The following is a 22,956-nucleotide window of genomic DNA, read 5'->3' as shown; positions in this document are numbered from 1 at the left end:
CAGTGGACTTTTGCAGCTTTGGTATTTTCTCTTTGCCCTAGGTGCTCATCTGTTGTGGGTAAGACCTTGAGCTGAAGTTTGTGATGTTGAAAAAAGACTCACAAACCAGGTTTTATCAGTTGGCAAATATTCACAATGTCCCAAGGAAGTTGAGGAAGGTGCGTTGATTCATCACAGCTCATCCACCCAGAAAGACATTACAGTCCTATTGGGAAACCAAATACTTATTACCAATTCCAGGGTTTTAATCTTCACTGCACTATAAAGAAGACCATGTCATGTGTTGTTCTTTTTGTGTGAAGAAAGTGTATCTTTTACTAGTTTGAATTGAGCACCACCCCACCACACTCTCCTCCCCACTCCCTTGCCATTACTGGTATCACAGTTTGGTTTGAAGTAGTGCAATGGATTTATATTTTCCATGCTGTTTATTATCTGTAAGATATAGCACACATCACTGAAGTGAAATGGCACAGATTAACTATTTTGAGTGCAGAATGTCTTTTGGAACTTGTGTACTTGTTAACCATCAAATAAATGTGACTGGCTGTTTTTGTTCCATTCACTTGTCAGCCTAAAAGTGAGGGGCATTCATTTAATCCATTTGATGACTCCTGCAGCTTTTTCCATCTTGAGAAAACTTTTTGGGAAATGGGATTTCAAAGTTTTTCTCTTTTCAACAAAGAAAATGTCATATTTTCTTTTCACCGCTCCATAATTTCCTTGACATTAATGATCACTTTTCTGGTTCTTCTTTGAGGATATATTTACTCAGTGAGTTCAGTGTTGGTGGGAAGTGATTTGCTCCTGGGAACATCACAGCAGAACCTGATCCTGTCCTCACCCAATAGCCATTCGCACACACTTCCTGGCAGAAGTTACTGGACTGAAATTAGAAGCAGGAACCTGGCCGGACTTTTCGCTTTCCTTCCCCACATTAAGTGTTGAAGCCGATCGCTGTGTCCCAGTCACTACTGCAGCTGAGATCAGCTAACAGCAGAGGCTGGAAATGCAACTTGTAACTTCTTTTATATCATACAGGTACCTTTCAACTATTCATAGTGAAGGAAGTTTCTAAGTGGCTATTGTTACTTCTACGATTGGTTTGCACTTCACTTACCAGCAAATGAATCTAAGCTTTAATGTTAATCAGTGCCAGTGAGCTGACTGCTTGTCGAGCAGCCATTACAGTAACTAGCTACAAGCTTATTTCAGTGTTAGGGGTCTGAGAGAAGAGGGACATAGCATTTTTTAAATTTGTTGCTGCTTAAAGCTGGGTTTGTCATTATCTTGCTTCCCTTTGCATAAGTTACACCTTGATTCTGTATCCTCTCTTCTGCATGTCTCTCATATCATGGCCCAACTTCCATAGTCTTTGTTTAAGCGGGAATAGGGGGAGTGACAGTTGCAATGCTGTACTTACCATTCAGTTCCTATTCCTGCTGCTATTTCCTATCATTTGTGGGAATGGAGTGACTAAGCACCCACCTGTTACAGGCTGAAGCTTACTTGAAATATGAAAATGCTGTTTATAGGTGCAATTAGTGGGTATCAATAGGTGTAGCTGGTGTTTTTGCTGGTACCACAAAAATCATCATAACTGGCATCTACCTCTTCTGCATGATTCCCCTAGCCCACCTCCCCCATAATTCCATCCTCTCCCACTTAAGCCTGAAGTTTCAGCTCAGGTAACTGGAGGAAGCAGGACATTTCTCCACTTCTCCCACCCAACTCCAGATCAGCAAAATGTCCATGAGTGCTATTTCAGCTCTTGCTATTTGACATTGTTGTGCAGATGAGACCAGCCATCAAAATGGCTTAAGCCTCTCACCAAAAGCTTTCAGCTAGCAGTGTAATCTCATTGCCTGTTGCTATCACATATCAGGCTAACATTAAAATGGCTCCATAGTTTTTGGGGGAATTCTCCCAGGTAAGGTGAGATGGGTTTGTGTGCATATGGGAAATTAAATCCCCTAAAAGTGATGTTGGGTCGGTATCCTGGCATTATCCTGCCAGTTTCCGTCTTTCACCAAGTTGGGTACCAAGGTCAGTAAGGAACAGCCTTGGATCTGATGGGAAACCAATTAAGACAATTAAAAAAGCAATTAAGAGCTTCCTTAACCCTGCATTCTGGCTTTCACTTCCAGTAACTGAGTTCCACAATGTTTCGACATCTCATCAGGTTGGAGGATGTGAGTGCTCAGTGGGAATGCCAAAATGAAATTGACCAGCTTGCAACATTATAAAGTTGAAATCAGCAAGCTTGTGGTTAGCCACAGTGAAAGACTAACATTGACAGGAATCGTTCTTTCAGCCTGAATTCACAGATTTTTTTTGTGATCAGTAACTTTGTCCAGTAACTTTCAAGTGGCTTTGGATTCTACGGAGGTCAACCTCTTGCCTGTGAGTCTTCCCTGCAACATGGGATCTACCAATGCTATAGTAGCTTGGAGCTCTGAGGAGAGCAGCAGCTTGGTCCAGCCCAGCTGCCGCAGCAACTCCAGCAGCAGCTGCTTTCTCCACTGTCACATGCAGCTCCAAGAGAACAGAAGTGAATAAAAAAACGCAGCACTTTGGAGGAGATGAAACCCCCAGCTGCAGGTGCACAGGGCAAGGAACAGCTTCCTCAATTTCTTCAAACAGTACTGCCTCAAAAGACTCAGGCACTTGTGCAGATGGCCACAGAAATCTGCTGCCTTCTGGAAGCCAATATCTGCCCCAGAGGAGCAGGTAGCTATGCAGAGGCTGCCAAGGTGACCACAGCCCTCAATTTCTTTACATCCAGGTCCTTTGAGACATTGGGCAGAATTTTTAACTCAGCAGGCAGGCGCGCCCGACCCGCTTGAGCATGAAATGACATCTGTTGATGTCGGGCGAGTGTCCCGATGTCAATGCGTAGTCGCTTGATATTTTGGTTGGCGGGCGCACAGCCGACTCCGGCGCACACCTACCAACAATTAAAAGGCCTGTTAAGGCCATTAACAAGGTAATTCAAACAAGTTTTTCACTGCCCGTCCAACCAGCCTTTGCAGTTTTTTGAAAACCTCTTCCATGTGTCAAATAAAAGTAAAACAAAATGTTTTAAATTTCAATTATAACGTGTCCCTACTCATGTGGCAGGGTCACATGAGGGGACATGTTTTATAACATTTTTAAAATCTTTATTTTCAATTTCTTAAACTGTTCATCTCCCTGAGGCAGTGTGAAATTACGGCCCGGCCCCGATTGCGGACAGCAGTCGGCTTCCTGACCGCCCCTGCCTGCCCCTGCCAAACCTGCCCCCAAGGGGATAATTCTGCCCATCATTTATGTCAACATATTCCTCTTACATATGGACTTCAGCTCCAGGCTGTTTTAATAAACATAAATCATAAGGATAAAAATAAATCCTTAAATATTGTTGAAGTGTGAGAGGAGGCTCATTTAGAGCATAAGTACCAGCATAGACATAAGAACATAATGAATAGGAGCAGGGGAAGACAACATGGACTGTTGAGCTTGCTTAATTCAATATGATTATGACTGATCTTGGGCTTTAACTCCACTTTCCTGCCTGCTCCCCATATTCCTTGATTTCCTGAGAGACCAAAAATCTGCCTATCCCAACCTTAAATATATTCAACAATGGAGCATCCACAACCTTCTGTGGTAGAGACTTCCAAAGATTCAAAACCCTTTAAGTGAAGAAACTTCTCCTCACCTCAGTCAGAAATGATCAGCCCCTTATCCTGAAACTGTGCGACATTGTTCTAGATTCAATAGCCAGGGGAAATAATGTCTCATTATTTATCTTGTCAAGCCCCTTCATAATTTTGAAAGTTTCATTGAGATCACCTCTCATTCTTCTAAACTGCGGAGAATATATTTACTCAGCCTCTCATCACAGGACAATTCTCTCATCTTAGGGGCTAATTTAGTGAACCTTTGCTGTACAGTCTCCAATGCAAATGTATCTATCCTTAAATATGGAGGCCAAAACAGCACACAGTATTCCTCTCACCAAAGCCCCATAGAGCTGTAGTAAGTCCTCTTTATTCTTGTACTCCAATATCTTTGCAATGAAGGCCAACATGTCATTTATTTTCCTAATTGCTGTTTGTACTTGCATGCTAACTTTGTGTTCCTTGTGCGAGCATTCGCAAGTCTCTCTGAACATCAACATTTACAAGTTTCACACCTTTTTAAAGATATTCTACTTTTCTTTTCTTGCAATCAAAGTGAATAGCTTCATACTTCCCTACTTCATATCCCATCTGCCACCTTGATGTCCATTCTCTTAACCTGTTTAAATTTCTTTGCAGCCTCTTTGTTTCCTCCTCACAGTTTGCTATTCCACCTAGCTTTGTTTCAGCAAATATAGATACATTACTTTCCATCTCTTTGTTTAAATCATTAATATAGATCGTAAATAACTGAGGCCCCAGCAATGATCCTTGTTGTCAAGAGGACATGAGGAGGTTGCAGATGGATATAAATAGGTTGAGTGAATGGGCAAAGGTGTAGCAAATGGAGTTTAATTTGTGAAAATGTGAAGCTGTTCACTTTGGCTTGAAGAACAACAAAGCAGAGCATTACTTAAATGAAGAACGGCTGCATAATTCTGAGGTGCAGAGGGATCTAGTACGAGTCACAAAAGATTAGTATGCAGGTAGAGCAGGTAATTAAGATTCATAGATTGGTAGATGTTTACAGCACAGACTGAGGCCATTCGGCCCATCATGTCTGCGCCAGTCGACAAAGATCTGACTACGCTAATCCCATTTTCCAGCACGTGGCCCACAGCCCTGGAAGCTATGGCAACACAAGTGGACATCTAAATTAAGAAGGCTAATGGACTACTATCCTTTATTATGAGAGTGATTGAATATAAAAGTAAGGATGTTATGTGTCAGTTATACAAGGCATTTGTGAGATTGCACCTCGAATACTGTGTGCGGTTTTGTTCTGCTTATTTAAGGAAGGATGTAAATGTATTGGAGGCGGTTCAAAGGAGGTTCACCAGATTGATACCTGGAATGTGTTGGTTGTCTTATGAAGAAAGGTTGGACAGACTTGGCTTGTTTCCACTGGAGGTTAGAAGAGTGAAGGGTGATTTGATTGAAGTATACAAGATCCTGATTGGCCCTGACAAGGTGGATGTTGAAAGGATGTTTCCTTTTGTGGATGAGTCCAGAATTACAGGACACTGTTTTAAAATTAGGGGTCGCTCTTTTAGACAGAGATGAGGAGAAATTTTTCTCTCAGAGGGTTGTGCGACTTTGGAATTCTCTGCCTCAGAAGGTGGCGGAGGCAGGGTCATTGAATATTTTTAAGGCAGAGGTAGATAGATTCTTGTTAGGCAAGAGAATCAAAGATTATTGTGGTTAGATGGAAATATGGAAATCGAAACACAAGAAAATCAGCCATGATCTTATTGAATGGCGGAGCAGGCTTGAGGGGCCGAATGGTCTACTCCAGTTCCTATTTCTTATGTTCTTATGTTCTTGTGGCACTCCACTGGTCACATCTTGCTGACTTGAAAACACCCCATTTATCCATACCGTTTGCTTTCTGTCCATTAACCAATCCTCTATCCATGCTAATATATCATCCATAAATCCATGAGCCCCTATCCTGTGTATTATTTTTTCCATGGCACTTTATTGAATGTCTTTTGGAAATCCAAATATACTACATCTACTGGTTCCTCTTTATCTACCCGACTAGTTCTATCCACAAAGTGTTCTAATAAATTTGCCAAACAGGATTTCCTTTTCACAAGACACATTGACTTGCTTTAATCATACTATGCTTTTCTAAGTGCATCATTAAGACTTTGCTAATAATACGTTCCAGCACTTTCCCAATGGCTGATGTCAGGCTAACTGGCCTGCAGGTTGTTTTCTATCACCTTCCTTTCTTCAATAGCAATTTACATTTGTTAACTTCCAATCTGCTGGGACTGTTCCAGAATCTAGAGAATTTTGGAAAATCATAACCAGCACATCTACTATTTCTGTAGCTATATCTTGTAGAGCCCTAGGATGTGAGGATTTGTTGAATTTTAATCCTTTGAGTTTCTCTAGTACTTTTTATCTGCTGATATTAATTTCTTTAATTTACTCACTCTTAGTAGCCCTGAGATTATGCTTTATTTCTGGTGTGTAACTTGCGTGAAGACATACACAAAATATTTGTTCAATGTCTCTGTCATTTCCTCATTCCCCATGATAAATTTCTCCAACCTCTTCTCCTAAGGGACAAATTTTACTTTAGCTACTCTTCTATTTTATATCCTTGTAAAAGCTCGTATAAACTGTTTTTATATTCTAGTTAGTTTACTCTCTTATTCTGCTTTTCCCCTTTTTATCAACTTTTTGGTGGCCCTTTTCTGGCTTCTAAAATGCTCCCAGCCCTCAGGCTTACTATTATTCTTTGCAACATTCTAAGCCTCTTATTTTAATCTAATGCCATTCTTAACTTCCTCAGTAAGACATGGGTGGATCTTTCTTGTTCAGCTTTTGTCCTTCAATAGAACGTATTTTTAATAGTCGCTTGGCAGTACGGAACTTGAGTATTGCTGAAAAAAAGGAGTGCTGTTGCAGTTTTTCATCTTGCACTCATCAGGAAAGAATCACAAGAATACCAAATCCCAAAAGAAAAAAACTATTTATACTGCATGAGAAGAGGGTACCGATTGTTTGGCAAGTGGACTCTGATTGGTAGAGGCATTGCTATGGTGAATGCACCAGGGAATAGTTCACTGCCAAGCTTTCATTTGAATTCATAACAGGCAAGTTGACTCTGATTGGTCAAGGCATTGAATGAGGAATGAAGCAGAGAATGGTTGTCACCCAAGCTTTCGTTTAGTTGAAAAAGGTGCAATGTGTGAACATGTTCTTTCTGTTTGCAAAGGACAGGCTCCTGTGTGAATATATGTAACTTCTAGCATGTGTAAATGAGCCACATTGAGAGCCTGACTGATAATCTTAAATTGGTTGCTAGTATAATTCTTAGCACAATCGGGATTGTTTAGTGTTGTCCAATCGCAGAATCACATCTAGTGTTGACAACAATGTTCTGAGTTTTGCAAGCACAGGCTGGTTGAGTACCTCAGTACTTTGTCTGTTGCGAACAGCCGAAGGAATATAATCCACCAGTCTTGTGATGCACCCAGCATTACACCAGTACTGAAATTCATATACTACATTACTCATTTGTGCTTTAGACAGAACTTCTTTTTGGCTTGATGGCAGCATCCTGTTGTGGAGAATACCACTCATGTTGCTATTGCCTAATAGCAGTGTGAAACAGTTAGTTTCCCTTATTGCTCAATTTTTTGAGATACCTTACCCTTCCAGGGTAATCTGAGGTAGACTGTACAACTTTCAGGACCAAAATTTGTAGCTTTAGGCCCATTCATGAGTTTGTGCAATATAATGTGAGCAATGATTGGATCCGGGTAGCCATCATCCTGCAGGATACCCTTGATGCACCATATTTTGGCATAAAGCTTGCATGGTGAGAAAACGGCTCAGGCATTATTTATGAGGTTGCCGATAAGGCCAATCTTAGAGCGTATGGAACTGTAGCAATGTATTTTTTTGAACTTTTTGAATTGTTTCTTTAAATGTTTTCCTCTGTTTATTTACTCTATTTAAGCAGCATGCGATGGACAGAGCTAAGCAATCCCAGATCTAAGCTCTGCAGTCCGACCACATCCAGTCGTGAATGGTGGACAATTAAACAATTCACTGGAGGAGGAGGCTCTACAAATACACCCATTGTCAATGATGGGGGAGCCCAGCACATCTGCGCAAAAGATAAGGCTGAAGCATTTTCTACAATCTTCAGCCAGCAGTCCCGAGAGGATGATCCACGTCAGCATCCTCCGGAGGTCCCCAGCATCACAGAAGCCAGTCTTCAGTTTAATCAATTCACTCCATGTGATATCGAGGAACGACTGAAGGCACTGGATAGTGCAAAGACTATGGGCCCTGACAATATTCCAGCAGGAGTACTGAAGGCCTGTGCTCCAGAACTTGCCGTGCCCCTAGCCAAGCTGTTCCAGTACAGCTACAACACTGGCATCTACCTGGCTATTTGGAAAATTGCCCAGGTATGTCCACAAAATACAGGACAAACCCAATCTGCCCAATTACTGCCTCTTCAGTCTACATGTGATCATCAGTAAAGTAATGGAAGGGGTCATCAACAGTGCTATCAAGCGGCACTTGCTTAGCATTAACTTACTCACTGACTCTCAGTTTGGATTTCGTCAGGGTCAATCAGCTCCTGACCTCATTAAAGCTTTGGACAAACATGGACAAAAGAGCTGAACTCTCGAGATGAGGTGAGCGTGACTGTCCTTGACATCAAGGCCAAATTTGACCAAGTGTGGCATCAAAGAGCCCTAGAAAAACTGGAGTCAATGTGAATCGGGGGGGAAAACTCTCCGCTGGTTGGAGTCATACCTAGAACAATGGAAGATGGTTGTGGTTGTTGGAGGTCAGTCATCTCAGCTCCAGGGCATCACTGCAGGAGTTTCTCAGGGTAGTGTCCTCGGCCCAACCGTCTTCAGCTGCTTCATCAATGACCTTCCTTCTATCATAAGATCAGAAGTGGGGATGTTCGCTGATGATCATACAATGTTCAGCACCATTCGCGACTCCTCAGATACTGATGCAGTGCATGTCCAAATGCAGAAAGACCTGGACAATATGCAGACTTGGGTAGACAAGTGGCAAGTAACATTCACAGCACACAAGTGCCAGGCAATGACCAAGAGAGAATCTAACCATTGCCCCATAACGTTCAATGGCGTTACCATCACGGAATCACCCACCATCCTGGGGTTACCATTGACCAGAAACTGAACTGGACTAGCCATATAAATACTGTGGCTACAAGAGCAGGTCAGAGGCTAGGAATCGTGTGATGAGTAACTCACCTCCTGACTCCCCAAAGCCTGTCACCATCTATAAGGCTCAGGTCAGGAGTGTGATGGAATACTCCCCACTTGCCTGGTTGAGTGCAGCTGCCACAACACTCAAGGAGCTTGAAACCATCCAGGACAAAGCAGCCCACTTAATTGGCACCACATCCACCAACATTCACTCCCTCCATCACCAACGACAGTAGCAGCAGCGTGTACCATCTACAAGGTGCGCTGCAGGAATTTGCCAAGCCTTTTTCGACAGCACCTTCCAAATCCATGACCACTAACATCTAGAAGGGTAAGGGCAGTAGATGCTTGGGAACACCACCACCTGGAATATCCCCTCCAAGTCACTCACTGCCCTGACTTGGAAATATGTTGCCGTTCCTTCACTGTGGCTGGGTCAAAACCCTGGAACTCCCTTCCTAACAGCATTTTGGGTGTACCTACACCACATGGACTGCAGCAGGTCAAGGTGGCAGCTCACCACCACCTTCTGGCCAAGTCAGCAAAGCCCATGTCCCATGAGTGAATATAAAAAAATTACCCAATCAACCTTAGCCAGCTCTTTCCTCATATCTATGTACTTGGCTTTGTTTAAATTTAAGATTTTTGTTAATGATTTTCAAAATGATGTGGAATTCAATTGTATTATGATCACTATTTTTCATTTGATCTTACACCATGATATTACGAATTTACCCTGCCTCATTGCACAACAGTAGATCGACAATAACTTTATCCCTAGCTGGTTCCACAACATATTGCTTGAGAAAACTTATGAAAGCATTCTTCAAACACACTTTCCAGACCACCTTTGCCAATTTGATTGGTCCAGTCTATATGAAGATTAAAATCCTAACAACCATTTACATTGGCCGGCATTTTCTGTGTTCGGCAACATGAGCGGACAATATGGCGAGAAAGCCAGATATTGGTTTCACAATGTCGTGAAACCAGCTTGCATTGTCTGCTCAGCCCGTTGATGGCAGGCCACATTTCCTGCCATCGGATGTCGGGAACTTCATTGTAATACATCTGCACATCATCAAAAGGCCAACCTGCCAGAATCATCCCCACACGCTAGATTGTCTGCTCATGCTGGCAGGAAATCATGTCAGTGCAGAACACGTCTTGACAGGTGTGATGTGCAGAAGTCGGGACGTACCACCAAGGCCTTGCTCACATTGCGGACATCAGGGGAGCCGAAGATGCTGGAGCCTGACAGCAACGGAACACTGGAGGAACATCCATGACATGCTGGGTAGATTCTCATGGCCATGGCTCCACCACAAAGCAGCTCATGGAAGCTGGAAAGTCACTGTTGATGCTCACAATGGATGATGGTCGACAGGGTAGGAGAGGAAGGTCTAGCCGTGTTTGGGAGAGGAAGGTGTGCCAGGGGTTGGGAGACGAAGGTATAGGATTGACTAAGAAAGAAAGAGGTGTGGTGGGGGTTGAGATTGGGAGGGGGGAACAAAGGTGTCGTGGAGGGGAGGTTGGTGGGGTGAGGGAGTCCAGGGGAGGAGGGGGTAATGGGAGAGAAGATATCCACTAGGGAGGTAGATGTAAAGGCGGGGGGGGGGTGGAAGGTGTAAGGGAAGGGAAGGACTTTGGAGGGGGGAAGGAGTGCAGAGGAGGGAGGGAGCCCAGGGGAAGGAAGCAGTGTGAAAAAGGGAGGGAGCCCAGGGGGAGGAAGGAGTGTGGAGAGGGGAGGGAGTGAGGGTGGAGGAAGAAGTAGAAGAAGGAGTCAGGAAGATGAAAGGAGTAAAGCTGGAGGGAGAAGTAAAGCTGGAGGAAAAACTCAGGAGGGGGGAAGGACCAAGGGGGGCAGAGATAGGAAGGGTGTTTTAAGGAGTCAGGAAGGGGGAAGCAGCGCATGTCCAGAGGGCGGGGGTGTAAGTGTTCCGAGAGGGGAGTAGGGGTTAAAGGAGGGGTAGGGGCTCAGAGGGTGGATGTCCAGGTGAATGTGTAAGAGAGGGCTCTGATGAGTTCATGACTGCCTCCTGGGTAGCAAACTGAGGGTGGGCATGGTATGAGGCAATGGTGAGAATGACCGAGGGCAGAGTGAGGCAGTAGGGTGGAAGGATGAGAGTTTGACGGTGTTGGTAGAAGGGACAGTGAGGGTGGTTCGCAGGGACTCGAAGACAGACATGGACACTGGGAGTGAGAAGGAGGAGGTCGGGTGGTTAATGGAGGTGGGACTTTCAGGAAGAAAGGGAACGTGCATGTTCACCAGGACATTCCCAAAGGAAAAAGATTGTGGCTGGTAGGTAATGGAGAGGAGGTGGGAGGTGATGCCGGGGGGTCAACAGTGATGGGGGAAAGGAAATGGGTGTCTGGGGGAAGGGAAAGGACAGGAAGCGAATGAAATACTGTATAACCACCATGCTGTCTAAATTGAAAGTGAAACATGAGTCGTGGTGGGCGAGACCAGGTTATGCATGGGAGTGCGATCAGTGGCTGGATGGAGATACAGGTCAGCTCAGATTGACAACTCAAAGCGAACCTCAACAGGCAGCACTTAAAATGCTCAGGACATTAAGGTGACTGTGATACGTGAAGGATTCATGTGTGTGGGGGAGTGCTTGCATGAGGCTCTGAAAGGTCCTGCCACACATACACTTCTCCCTCCAAAATCACTCATTGGCTAGCTACTCCAGGAGACGAGGTTGAGGGGCTCACAGGCAAAGGGGACTCAGAAGGAGAGGACAGCCTCTGAGATTATTGAGTGGATGATCCAGGGGTGTCCATCTGCCTCTCCTCCTCCTTTCGGATGCCTGGGGGCCTTGGTCTGACACCTTGTGGGGAAGGACCACCTGGAGGGACGTCGAGGTGCCCTGTTTCTCTCTCACGTTGCCACTACAGGAACTCACCCATGGCAACTGCGATGGAGTGCTAATCTGCACACATCTGCGTGTTCTGCCGAACCAGGGTCTCCTTGATGTCCACCATCCTTCCCATGGAGACCTCCATATGTGCACATGTGGACACCACTTCAGAGAGCACGCAGATGCAATCCTCCTACTTACATGCCACTCTGTTGGGGGGTTTTTGATGTTCCCACGCCTTCTGCTGACTCTCCAGGGTGAGTTGGAAGGCCAAATCCAGAGATTCATCATCTGACTCGGACTTCACAGATGCCTGATCTCCAACAGCCCTCCGAGTACCAGGGAGCTCGGCTGAACCTGCCTCCTCCTGCTGCGGACACATGTCCATGCGGTGACCACCAGATTGTGAACCTCTAGCTCTAGGTCCCACTGAGGTGTGTGTATCTGCGCTGGTGGAGGTGTGGATAAACTCTGTGATGGGTTTTCCAGGCTGCTTATTTCTAGCTCTTCAATGGAGGAGGTGTCCTGTTGGCTGGAGGTGAGAGCATGGATGGAGATGAGGGAATGGGTGGCTGAGAGTGTCGATCGCTTGGCAAAAGCTCCCTCTGAACCAGAGTAGAGATAATTAATGCATATCGGCAGAGTCAGAAGCAAGAGAGAGAACATTCACAGTTGCTTTGAGTGAGGGATGATGTGATACAGGATCCTCATGAGGGTGTTTGCCGCTGACCTCACTGTCACCACAGGCACAGTCCATGTCCTGGGAATGCATAATTAATGCAGCGGGTTTGGGATGATATGGTGCGAAAAGCCGCCATTGTAAAACAGCCGCTTTTCCCGCCTGCCACCGCACTTAGTGCAAATCTGGGACAATTCCACCCCTTATCTTTGTTACCAGCTCCAATAATTTTATGTTTAATGCTCTGTCCAACGGTATGATGCCTGTTAGTGGGTGTGCATACTCTACTCCCATCGGTGTTTTCTGACCCTTGCTATTCCTAATTTCCAACCATACTGATTCTACTTTCTGATTTTCCAAGCCAAGATCCGTTCTCACTATTGTCCTTATGTCATCCTTTATCATCGGGCTATCCCTCCTCCTTTTCTATTTTGCCTGTCTTTTCAAAATCTTGTGTACCCTGAATATTTATTTCCCAACCTTGGTCACCCTGTAGCCACGTCTCTGTAATGGTGACTAGATCTAAACCATTTATCTCTATTTGTGCCACCAGTTCATCCATCCTATTGCGGATGCTCCATGCATTCAGATAAAATAAGTTCAATTTTATTTTTTACTTTTATTCCCTGCCTGGGCCTTACTCTCTAATGTGCCATTACCGTTAAGCTCTCTGTCCCTTCCTGTCCCACTCAACTTGTCTTTACCCAAATTGGTTTACTTTCCTATTGTCTTAACTAAATCACCCTTCATCCAAACCCTCCTCCCCCTCTGTTAGTTTAAAGCTGACAATATTTGCTGGTGTACTCATATGTTTGCATGCTCTGTCCCTTCTTGTTTCACTCTGGTTTACATTACTCATATCACTATCCTGCACTATTGCCTTGTTCTTGCTCTTTAACTTTCCAAATCTCCGCTCATGTGAACTCTCACCAACACCCCACATGAACTCTCACCCACGCTACCCCTTGCTCCCCCTATTTTGTTTAAAGCCCTCTCTACAGATCTAGGTATACAACTTGCCAGTACACTGGTCCCAACACAGTTTAGGTGAAGATCGTCCCAAAGGTACAGCTCTTCTCTTTCCCCAGTACTCGTGCCTGTGCCCAATGAATCAAGGCTCATTTATCCCACATCAATCTTTGAGCCACACATTCAACTCATATTTATCCTATGCCAATTTGCTCATGGCTCAGATAGTAATCCAGAGATTATTATCTTTGTGGCTCTGCATTTTAATTTAGCCCCTACCTGCTTATACTCCCAGCAGAACTTCTTTCTTATTCTGACCTGTTGTTGGTACTCACATGGACCACGACAATGGGATCCTTCCGCTCCAACTCTAAGTTCCTCTCCAGCTCCAAGGAACTGTGCTTAACCCTGGCACCATGCAGGCAACACAGCCGTTGGGGCTCACACTCTCAGCTGCAAAGAACAGTATCTATCCTCTAACTATACTGTCCCCTACTACAACTACATTCCTCTTTATTCAAACACTTGAATGGCACCCTGCTCATCCATCCCATAGTCCTTGCTTTAAGTTACAAAAGCCTCAAGAACTTTGCACCAGTTGGACAATTGCAGAGGATGAGACTCCTCGATTGCTACCTTCTGGGTCCCCATATTTGCCTCACTCAGTCACATCCTCCTGTTACTGACCATGGACCAAATAAAAAGACTCTAGCCTAAGGGTTGTGCTGCCTCCTTGAACAAAGTGTCCAGGTAACATTCTCTCCCTGATGCATTTCAGTGTCTGAAGCTCAGACTCTAGCTCACCAACTCTGAGCCGAACTTGCATGAGCTCCAAACATTTACTGTAAACGTTGTTGTCGTGGATCACACAGGTTCCCCCCTACCCACATGCTGCAGCTGCAACACATCACCGGCCCTGTTATCTTTATTGAGTTTTATTTGAAACATTAGGTTTCAAGTTTAGAAATATCATTCAATTGTTATCCGTAGTTATATTAAGTAGTTTAACTAGTCAAGTTATAAATTTAATGCAGTCCTGTTGTAAACGACTGTCCTTATTTAGAGGGATAAAATCCTAAAACTCTTAAGCCAATCACCTCACTGCTCAATGAATTAATATCTTTAACATTCACCAGCTGCACAAGACTGAAAAAAGGTATAAAAAGTAGCAATTCCTACTCCCTCTGCAACAATTTCCCACCTGGACCAAATTCCCCAGATGGCCCTCATTCCTTGCTGCACTCAGTCCTCAGACTCCACTCTGTGATAATACTCTATGCAGTTGCAAATCTTGTCTGTTTTTACACAGGACTGGTGACTAAAACTTAATTTTCAACTGCTTTGTCATCTTCCTTCCAATGTAGTTAATGCCTATTGAAACAACCACTTTCAATTGATTGATAGATAACTGCCACTGCCATGAAGTTTCTGTTAAACTAGGTTTCTTAACTAGATTGCAGTTTTAAAGTTCTAAGTCAGAGTTTGACTGATAATCTAAATTATAACTTGAGAAATATTTACCAGAAATATTCCACCTGCACCAAATTCCCAAGTTAGCACTTGTTCCTCTCCACACTCTGTCCTTATTGTCTTTACTCTACATTCCCAATTGGGCCAAATGACCTGTTTCCATGTTGGAAAGCATGGGCTCCAAGCTCTGCACAAAGCATTGTGTCAGGTTGGTGCCAGTATTTTCATGTTCCTTTGCATTACAAAGGCTTCCTGGTAGGCCTGTCAATGCAACAAGCATTACGGTGCGCAGACTCATCAGGCTTCTTCTGTCGGTCACCTCATCAAACTGCTCATCTGAGTCCTCTGCATCAGAATCTATGTGCCTTGTATGCTGGTGAGCCGGCATCTGTGCCCAATGTGCCACCACATGCTTATCATGATTCTATGCTATCATCTAAAGTACACACAGTGGGCAGAATTTAATGAGGATGGCAGGGAGCCTGATGTCCACTGGCAAAACTAGTTGGACCTCTGCTGACCCAATCTCCAGGAGCCCCAAAGGAATTAAGTCCCTAATTGATGCCAGGAATGTTGCTGCCAATCAGAGGCTGGCAGCTGTCCATCATTGGCAGTGCCACTGGGAGCATTGGCTACTCATTGTTGCATTCCTGGAGAAAGGTAGGTGATGACAGGATGGGACTTGTGAGGAGGGGGCTGCTGGTGAGGGCAGCATGAGGGGTGGGGGTCAGAAGTAAGGGCATGGGTGTGGCTCTCTATGGTCCCTTCCCCCTCCTGATGCCCAGTTAAGGACCTCAATTAGCATCAGGTGGGAAGGTTGCCTGCAAGCCTTCCCTCCCCAGACTTAATCGGGGGAAGACTGGAAGATGGTGGGGCCCCACCCCACACCCCGCCAATCAATCAAATGACCCCTTCTGCCTTAGAGTTTGTCTCTGGGGAGGAGGCATTAAATTCACCCATCTGGACTGGTGGCCGCAAGTGTGTCAGCAAGTGATGATGCTTTTTCCTTCTTCACTGATTTTTTGCTTTTCTATCTCTTGACCTTCCACCACTGTTTGAGTAGCTGGGAGTTCTTGTGTATCTGAAAGGAGAAAGACAAAAGGATAGTGTTGTGATAAGGGCAGGAGTGTAACGTAAAATGTAGAGCCTTGCACCATCTGCAGCTTATAAATCAGATAAGATTGTGGGCTGAGGGGGAAGTGACATGTGAGAAGAGGATTAAGTATAAGCAAACTATCAGCTTCAATGGTTGCTGTCCCGCCTGGCTATGGCCTTAGTAATAGTTGCTCCAATCATGATGAGTGCCATCTCCTCCACAGGGATAAGGATGTGCAGCGGTGCCTCCCTGCTGGTTAGGTGTTGCTGCCTTCAGTTATAGATCACCTTGTCCTACCTCGAGGTATGTAAACCATTCTTGGGACACCCACTACTAAACCCAAGTAGTTAGTACGTTCTTCAAAATGGCCATCGTTAGATCTGCGAGTGCGTATAGCAACAACAAAATATAGCTTATGAAAAGAAGCACTGAAGTTCTTTCACAATTGCCCAGACTTGAAATTTTGAAGTTATCTTTTACAGACAAATCACTGATGAAGACTTCAAGCAGAATAGGAGACAATGGATAGAGCTGCTTCCTCTGTCGAAGAAGATAAACTCAGTGGCCCTCCTGATGTGATCTAGACGCCAGAGTACACACCTTGGATGAAATCAATAATTGACCTACAACTTTTAGTTTCATTGTAGGAGGCTGCCTTGTCATGAGGTTGAAAAGCCTGGCATGTTAATTATGAGAGCAAAATCTTGGATGTTCTATTCTGATTACTCTGTGTGTCTCCTAAGCATCCAATATGTGTACATGACAATCCAAAGTATGACATTAGGTACGCCTGAAATCAGCAAGTAGTTTTCAGTCTTTTTAGGATCCTCCTTCATATGGCTGGAAACCACAACTGCAGTCTGGAATATTGAGTTTACTTGCCTCAAACCAAACCCTATTTCCCAGATGCAGAAGGGGCAGCAACATGGCTAGTTAACGATTCCTGGCACTGTTCTCCATTCTGCCTCTCTTTTGCCCAGCGCAATAGCTAACTGTTGAAATTTGGCTTGCATATACTCCAATGTGACTATACATTTTATGTTGCTTTTTCCAGAATATTTTATAGCATTCTCTTTTGCACATGTAGCCTGATACTTTATACATTTATGTTTCCTGTATAATTTAAATGACTGATCTCTGAAAATTAATGTCCCCATAAGGTTTCCAGTACTTTTTAGTTGTTGAGCATCATTTCTTTACTAGTCAACAAGGGAAGTACCAGATCACATGGTCAAGCAGGCATACTAATTCCATATACAATGTGAACAAGAGACATTTGTGCAATGTTCTGTGGTGATCTCATGGCAGTGGACAGTGAGCACGTGAAGTTTAAATCCCTTGCTAATTTGTTGACTAGCTGATGTGAGTCCAACAAATGCTGCAAGTTGACATATGTTGCAAAAACATTCTAAGGGAAAATAAAACCTTTACACTTCACCCTATCATTTAAACTGATTTATTTTTTTCCTGTAATAATTCTGCATTTCTTCCATCATATTGGAGTCAGATGGAATGTGGCAGGAAGATATAATAGTTTTCATAATGTTATTAGAATTTATTGTAAATTAGAGTAATAGTGGAGCCTGTTTGTATGTATTTATGTGTGTGTGTGTCTTAATTGTATTAAAGGCAGCTGGTCTGAATGTTTTGATTTATCAGAAGATAAGCTAGGTTTGAAATGCTAAGTAGGTAAACATGGGGGAAGTTTTAGAATGTAAGGTATCAAGGGAACATTTTCATTTTTAAATAAACCAGATTAGCTTGAATTCAAAAGAGGTGGTGAAATATTTCATCTAGCCAGGAGAAGTTAAGAAACAGTGTGTTTATTTTTCTCAAAGATTACTGGTAAAATTAGTAATAAAAAAATCTATCATAGTACCAGAGCGGTAAAGTCCAAAAACATAGTGAAATGATGGGAATTTGCATTCAAAGGGGAAAATATTTTTAAAGGAGAGAAGATTATGTGTAAGGGCAGGCATTCTAAGATTTAACAAGTGTGAAAAGCCTCCAGCATCTAAGCCTTAAGCTGCTGTCCACAAGGAACTGAAGCTGAGAAAACTCACCTTGAATTTGATTGTCCATGGTATGTGCTTTGCCTGGGCCTGTTTAAATCTATGTGTTTTACTGTTGCCTTAACGGAGGCGTAACTGGGGTTAGATTAATTAGGGGATGTAAAAGTTATCATAGTAGTAATATGTAGATCTATGTATGTGCTTAAAAACCTTTCTTTAGTTTTGTAAGAAACCTATAAGACTTAGTGGTCTTCTTTTTGCTGAATTCAAAGTCCGCATCTCAAATTAAGTACAATTGCAAAATAGCTGTGGCAGCTGCTTTAAGTTTCTCCCTGGAATTTGGGTAGGTTGGCATTTACCATCAGCTGTGCTATAACAAATTTGATTAAGTAATGCTTCTGCAGTTCGTATTGCACTTCCCTTATTTGAGGTTTTCTTTATAATTCTACAAATAATATTAAAATTGATACAAATCAATACTCCAACAATCAGGTAATTCCACACTAAAGGACAATTTCATTTCCCAGTGAGTGCATCATGGCGAGTTATTAGGAAGAGAGAGACTAAACTAGATTGTTTTATCAGGAAGCACTTCATCATACAATGGGTAGTGGAAATCTGGAACTCTGTCCCTTTGAAAGCTGTTAAGAATAGCTCATTGAAAATTTCAAAGTTGGGATTCATAGGATGGAATTTTAGGCTCCCATTTGGGGCCCTCAACCCCCAATCAAAGGGCTGGCAGCTCTTTGGTCCCAGTAGTGCTGACAGGAACAGTGCCACTGCTGGAACTCACCCAGTCCCCAATGGAGATCATTGCTGTAGACAGATACTGAGGTAAGTTGGTGGAAGTGGGGATCACTGGGGCTAGGCTGGCAGGCCCCATGAGGGGGCAACGAGGAGAATGGGGTAGTAGGGTGGGGCCAGGGTCAGAGGAAGCAGGGGGCCTGTAAAGGCCGTACCTTGCAGGCCTCCAGCACATGCAATGAAAGCTGACAGGCTTTACACTTGGTGCCGGTCTCCAGCAGCCACGGGAAATACTATGGTGGGGTGGCAAGCGACACTTATGTGGCTAGGTAAGGTATTAAAGGATATCAACCAAAGAGATGAAGTTAAGGTACAGATCAGCCATGATCTAACTGAGCAGGCCTGAGTGATTAAATGGCCTATTACTGTTTCTATGTTCCACTCATGTACAGCCTATGGGCAGAATCGTCCCGTATTTGCACTATGTGCCAGAGTAGGCATGAAAAACAATATTTTACCCACTGGCCGCAATGGCAGGTTCTCACACCGTATCGTCCGCTTCCTGCCTCATTAATTGTACAACCACAGAAAACACGCCATTCTGCTAGCTCGTGGCCTCTGAATCACCTGCCATGCCATTACCTCACTGTTTCCTCACTCCCGGTGCCATTTCTAAACTGCAGCTGCGCACACAGTTCTCATTGCTTGCAGCCTAGGACTACTCCAGTGAAGATATGGCCCTCAAAGCCAAGAAGAGCTCAGTGACCCATCACTGGAATGCCTTTTGGAGGCCCACCGTGATGTCCTCCACCCCCTGCTCTGGCCACAAGACGTCCAGTAATCTCAATACTCCAGCTTGGGAGGCAGTGGCACTGGTGGTCAATGATAATGCTGCACAGATGAGGTTGGCCATCCAGCGCAGAAAGAGAATGAACGATCTCATCCGTACCTCTAAGGTAAGGCAACCATCTCATCATTCTAAACTCACACACTCACTGATATCTCACTCACTACCAACTCAAGGAACGTCACTACTCACTCTCTCACACACATCTTACATCTCCATCTGGCCTCACCTCCTCTGGACACTGCCTCCTTATGCCTCACCATACTGAGGTCACTTGCACAGTTCAACATATGCCCCCCCCCCCCCCACACAAGCTGGGCTACCCCATTCCCTGGTACAGCTCTCACCCTGCAGCCTCTTCCCTTGCCTGAGGCCACTTCCTCCCCCTCCCCCAAGCAAGCCCTAGCCCTGCAGCCATTGAAAAACTGCTGCCACCTTATAGCTAGCCTGGCAGTTAGAGACTTGCCCATGAGTCCCCCCTAAAATGACATGTTGCTGCTTGTGAAGCCTGATGCTGATGACTGCAAGTGCTGCCCAAAGCAAGGTAGGCAAACAAACCTTGAAATCTTGAGAGAAGTGCAGCCCGCCAGGTGCACTTCGCTTATGTACGGTTGTGAAACATGTGGCGTTCAATCATGCCGACTTGCCCGCATGATCCAGCATGGGAGGATGATTCCAGTGAGCCGGGCTTACAATGAAATGCTAAAGTATTAGCGTCCGACATGTGGCATTGTCAGGCAGAGTGGACGATCGCAAATTGGTTTCACGACAGCGTAAAACTGATTTTTGGCCTGCTCACCATATTATCCGCTCATGTTGCCAAACACGCCCACTGCCAACAGGAGCAGAACGTTCCACCCTATGATTTTCACTCACTAAAATGAATCATGCTTTCTGACAATGCTGCTCCTTATTAGAAGTGGATGAATACAGGATCAGCATTCGCACATGTTTCAAGTAATCATAATTCATTGTATTTTACGTACTTCCTGACTCTTTCCTTAATGAGGACTCTGAATGGCCTTGGCCATGATGCAGCAGAAGTGATTTTTTGTAGAATTTCAGGCTGTCTTCAGGATAATGGCCCGATAGGAAAGCTCATACTGTTTCTCATGAGCCAAGATGATAATTGGATGGATTTGATGAAATCCTGGTGGGTAATTTAGCCTTACTTGCCTGCTGGAAATACCTCCTGGTATCTGATTACAGAGTGGCACTGAAACAACTTTGGGAGCAGGTTATCGGTCAGCCCTTTCCATTCTAAGGAGGGCAAATTGTAATCTGAAGATAATCAATGAGTAAAAGCAGTTGCCAATTATCATACTCAGGTGATACATTATAGAATTCCTTAGAGGATAGGGAACTCAGTCTTGTGTGAAGATCAGGTGATGTCAAGGCCATTTATAAAAAGTCCAACTCATTAAATGTGCATTATGCTTTTTTTCCTGTGTTGTGTACTCATACCATTGAAGCATTCAACATTTAAAATTGTTGATTAAATTTAAGTTTTAAATTTTGTTGAGAATTTTAGACTGTGAAAAAAATGGCTGTGCTTTGGTGCAAAATTAGATGAGTAAATATTGCTCTGTCATGCTGGCATTTCTAAATTCCACCCTGGGTTTCTTTCATTACCAAAGGGGAACAAGCTTCAGCTCTGATTTAACAGGAAGTGTAGCTCAAAATAGCTCTCCATAAACTGTACCAATGAAGCTGCCAGGAAATGTGGACATTTAATATATCAGAACCACTGAGACAGAAAAGAAACTTTCCAACTAGAAAATAAAAATGTTCAGATTAAAATCATTGCTTTCCTTTAACAGGAAATAGGTTCAATGGAATTTATACAGCCCTTGTACCAGTTAAATTGCTACAAGGACCTTTGTTCAGGGTGGTTGGGCTCTAAGTAATTTGATGACTTAGACCAGGAAAGGAGTAGAGAAGATTGGGCAACTGGACCACATATTAATGCTAGAAAGAATTTTTCTACAGGAAGTTGATAAAATAACATGCTTATGTGCAAAGACTTGAGGACATATGATTCAGTGCAGTATTGAGTGAGTGCAGCATTGTCAAAAGTGCCATCTTTTGGTTGAGCCAAAAGATTCCATGGCACCTAATCAAATTTGCACTTATAAACCCCGATTTTAACATCAGCTTTAGGTGCTGTGTTGGGGGAATGGGATGAGTGACGAGCTCACATGCCTCTGTTAGATAAAGACCCGTGCTGTTTTAACTCCTGGGCCTCATTCTCCCGCCTGCAACTGGTGGACATGATGTGATAGCCAGTGTGTTCAGGGGTTTGAAGAAGGCTGTATTTAGTGCTGTTGCCTCAATCAGAACATAAAAGTCTGCTAATGCCAGCAATTTGAGTGATAATCTGATGAATATGGTTAGGGATTTAAGTTCCTTGTGCAGTCCTTGACTCTCCAAAGGATGCATTTGTGTGGCTCAGAAAGATGAAAGTTTGAACACGCTTGATCTGCTGGATGAATAAGTTGTGACTTTCTTTTCTTGAGCAGGCCAAGGAATCCTCTGACATCTTTGCTCAAATTTTGCTCTTGAATAACATTGCACCATCCTCCTCTGTATTTTTGCTGGTGAATGCACTCGGTGATGTTTGATTAGCCTGCAATAATGTAAATCTTTCACAAAAAGGGAGTATTGAACCCAGAATTTATTTAATAACACTGATTGTCCTATAAAAAAAAACTGGTGTTATTGAGTCCTGAGATGCTATTTATCTGCCATTAGTATTAAGAACTGAGTAAGGATAGACTGTTATTCTCAAGATAAGTGATGCATTTTGTCTTCTCGAATAAAATAATGGCTTTGCTGCTTCATGACTTGTTGCAAAATGTTGTTTGTATTTTATATGTAGTAATGGAAGCTATGTTTGGCACAATGACCATTGCCCACTCCCCCAACCCGAATATCAATTTTTGCGATAAGGTGAGGATCTTCCAATTTCTACACTGAGGTAGGATGGTAATTATTGTACTAGAGATAAAAACAAAAAAATTGCGGATGCTGGAAATCCAAAACAAAAACAGAATTACCTGGAAAAACTCAGCAGGTCTGGCAGCATCGGCGGAGAAGAAAAGAGTTGACGTTTCGAGTCCTCATGACCCTTCGACAGAACTTGAGTTCGAGTCCAAGAAAGAGTTGAAATATAAGCTGGTTTAAGGTGTGTGTGTGGGGGGCGGAGAGATAGAGAGAGAGAGAGGTGGGGGGGGGTGTGGTTGTAGGGACAAACAAGCAGTGATAGAAGCAGATCATCAAAAGATGTCAACGACAATAGTACAATAGAACACATAGGTGTTAAAGTTAAAGTTGGTGATATTATCTAAACGAATGTGCTAATTAAGAATGGATGGTAGGGCACTCAAGGTAT

At 43.7% G+C, this 22,956-nt stretch overlaps 1 long non-coding RNA gene across 2 annotated transcripts; it reads left to right on the top strand.

Moving 5' to 3' along the window:
- The first annotated feature begins 971 nt into the window (after positions 1-971).
- Positions 972-17,404, top strand: LOC121276525. Of its 2 annotated transcripts, none has more exons than XR_005942673.1 (2): positions 972-1,041; positions 16,445-17,404. It is a non-coding gene; the product is annotated as an uncharacterized LOC121276525 (long non-coding RNA). The 2 variants fall into 2 exon arrangements; XR_005942674.1 differs by lacking the exon at positions 972-1,041 and adding an exon at positions 9,159-9,215.
- Positions 17,405-22,956: the final 5,552 nt, after the last annotated feature.

This window comes from Carcharodon carcharias, chromosome 3 (genome assembly GCF_017639515.1).
Source record: "Carcharodon carcharias isolate sCarCar2 chromosome 3, sCarCar2.pri, whole genome shotgun sequence".
Classification (NCBI taxonomy): Eukaryota; Metazoa; Chordata; class Chondrichthyes; order Lamniformes; family Lamnidae; genus Carcharodon; species Carcharodon carcharias.
This window is presented reverse-complemented; position numbering and strand designations above follow the sequence as displayed.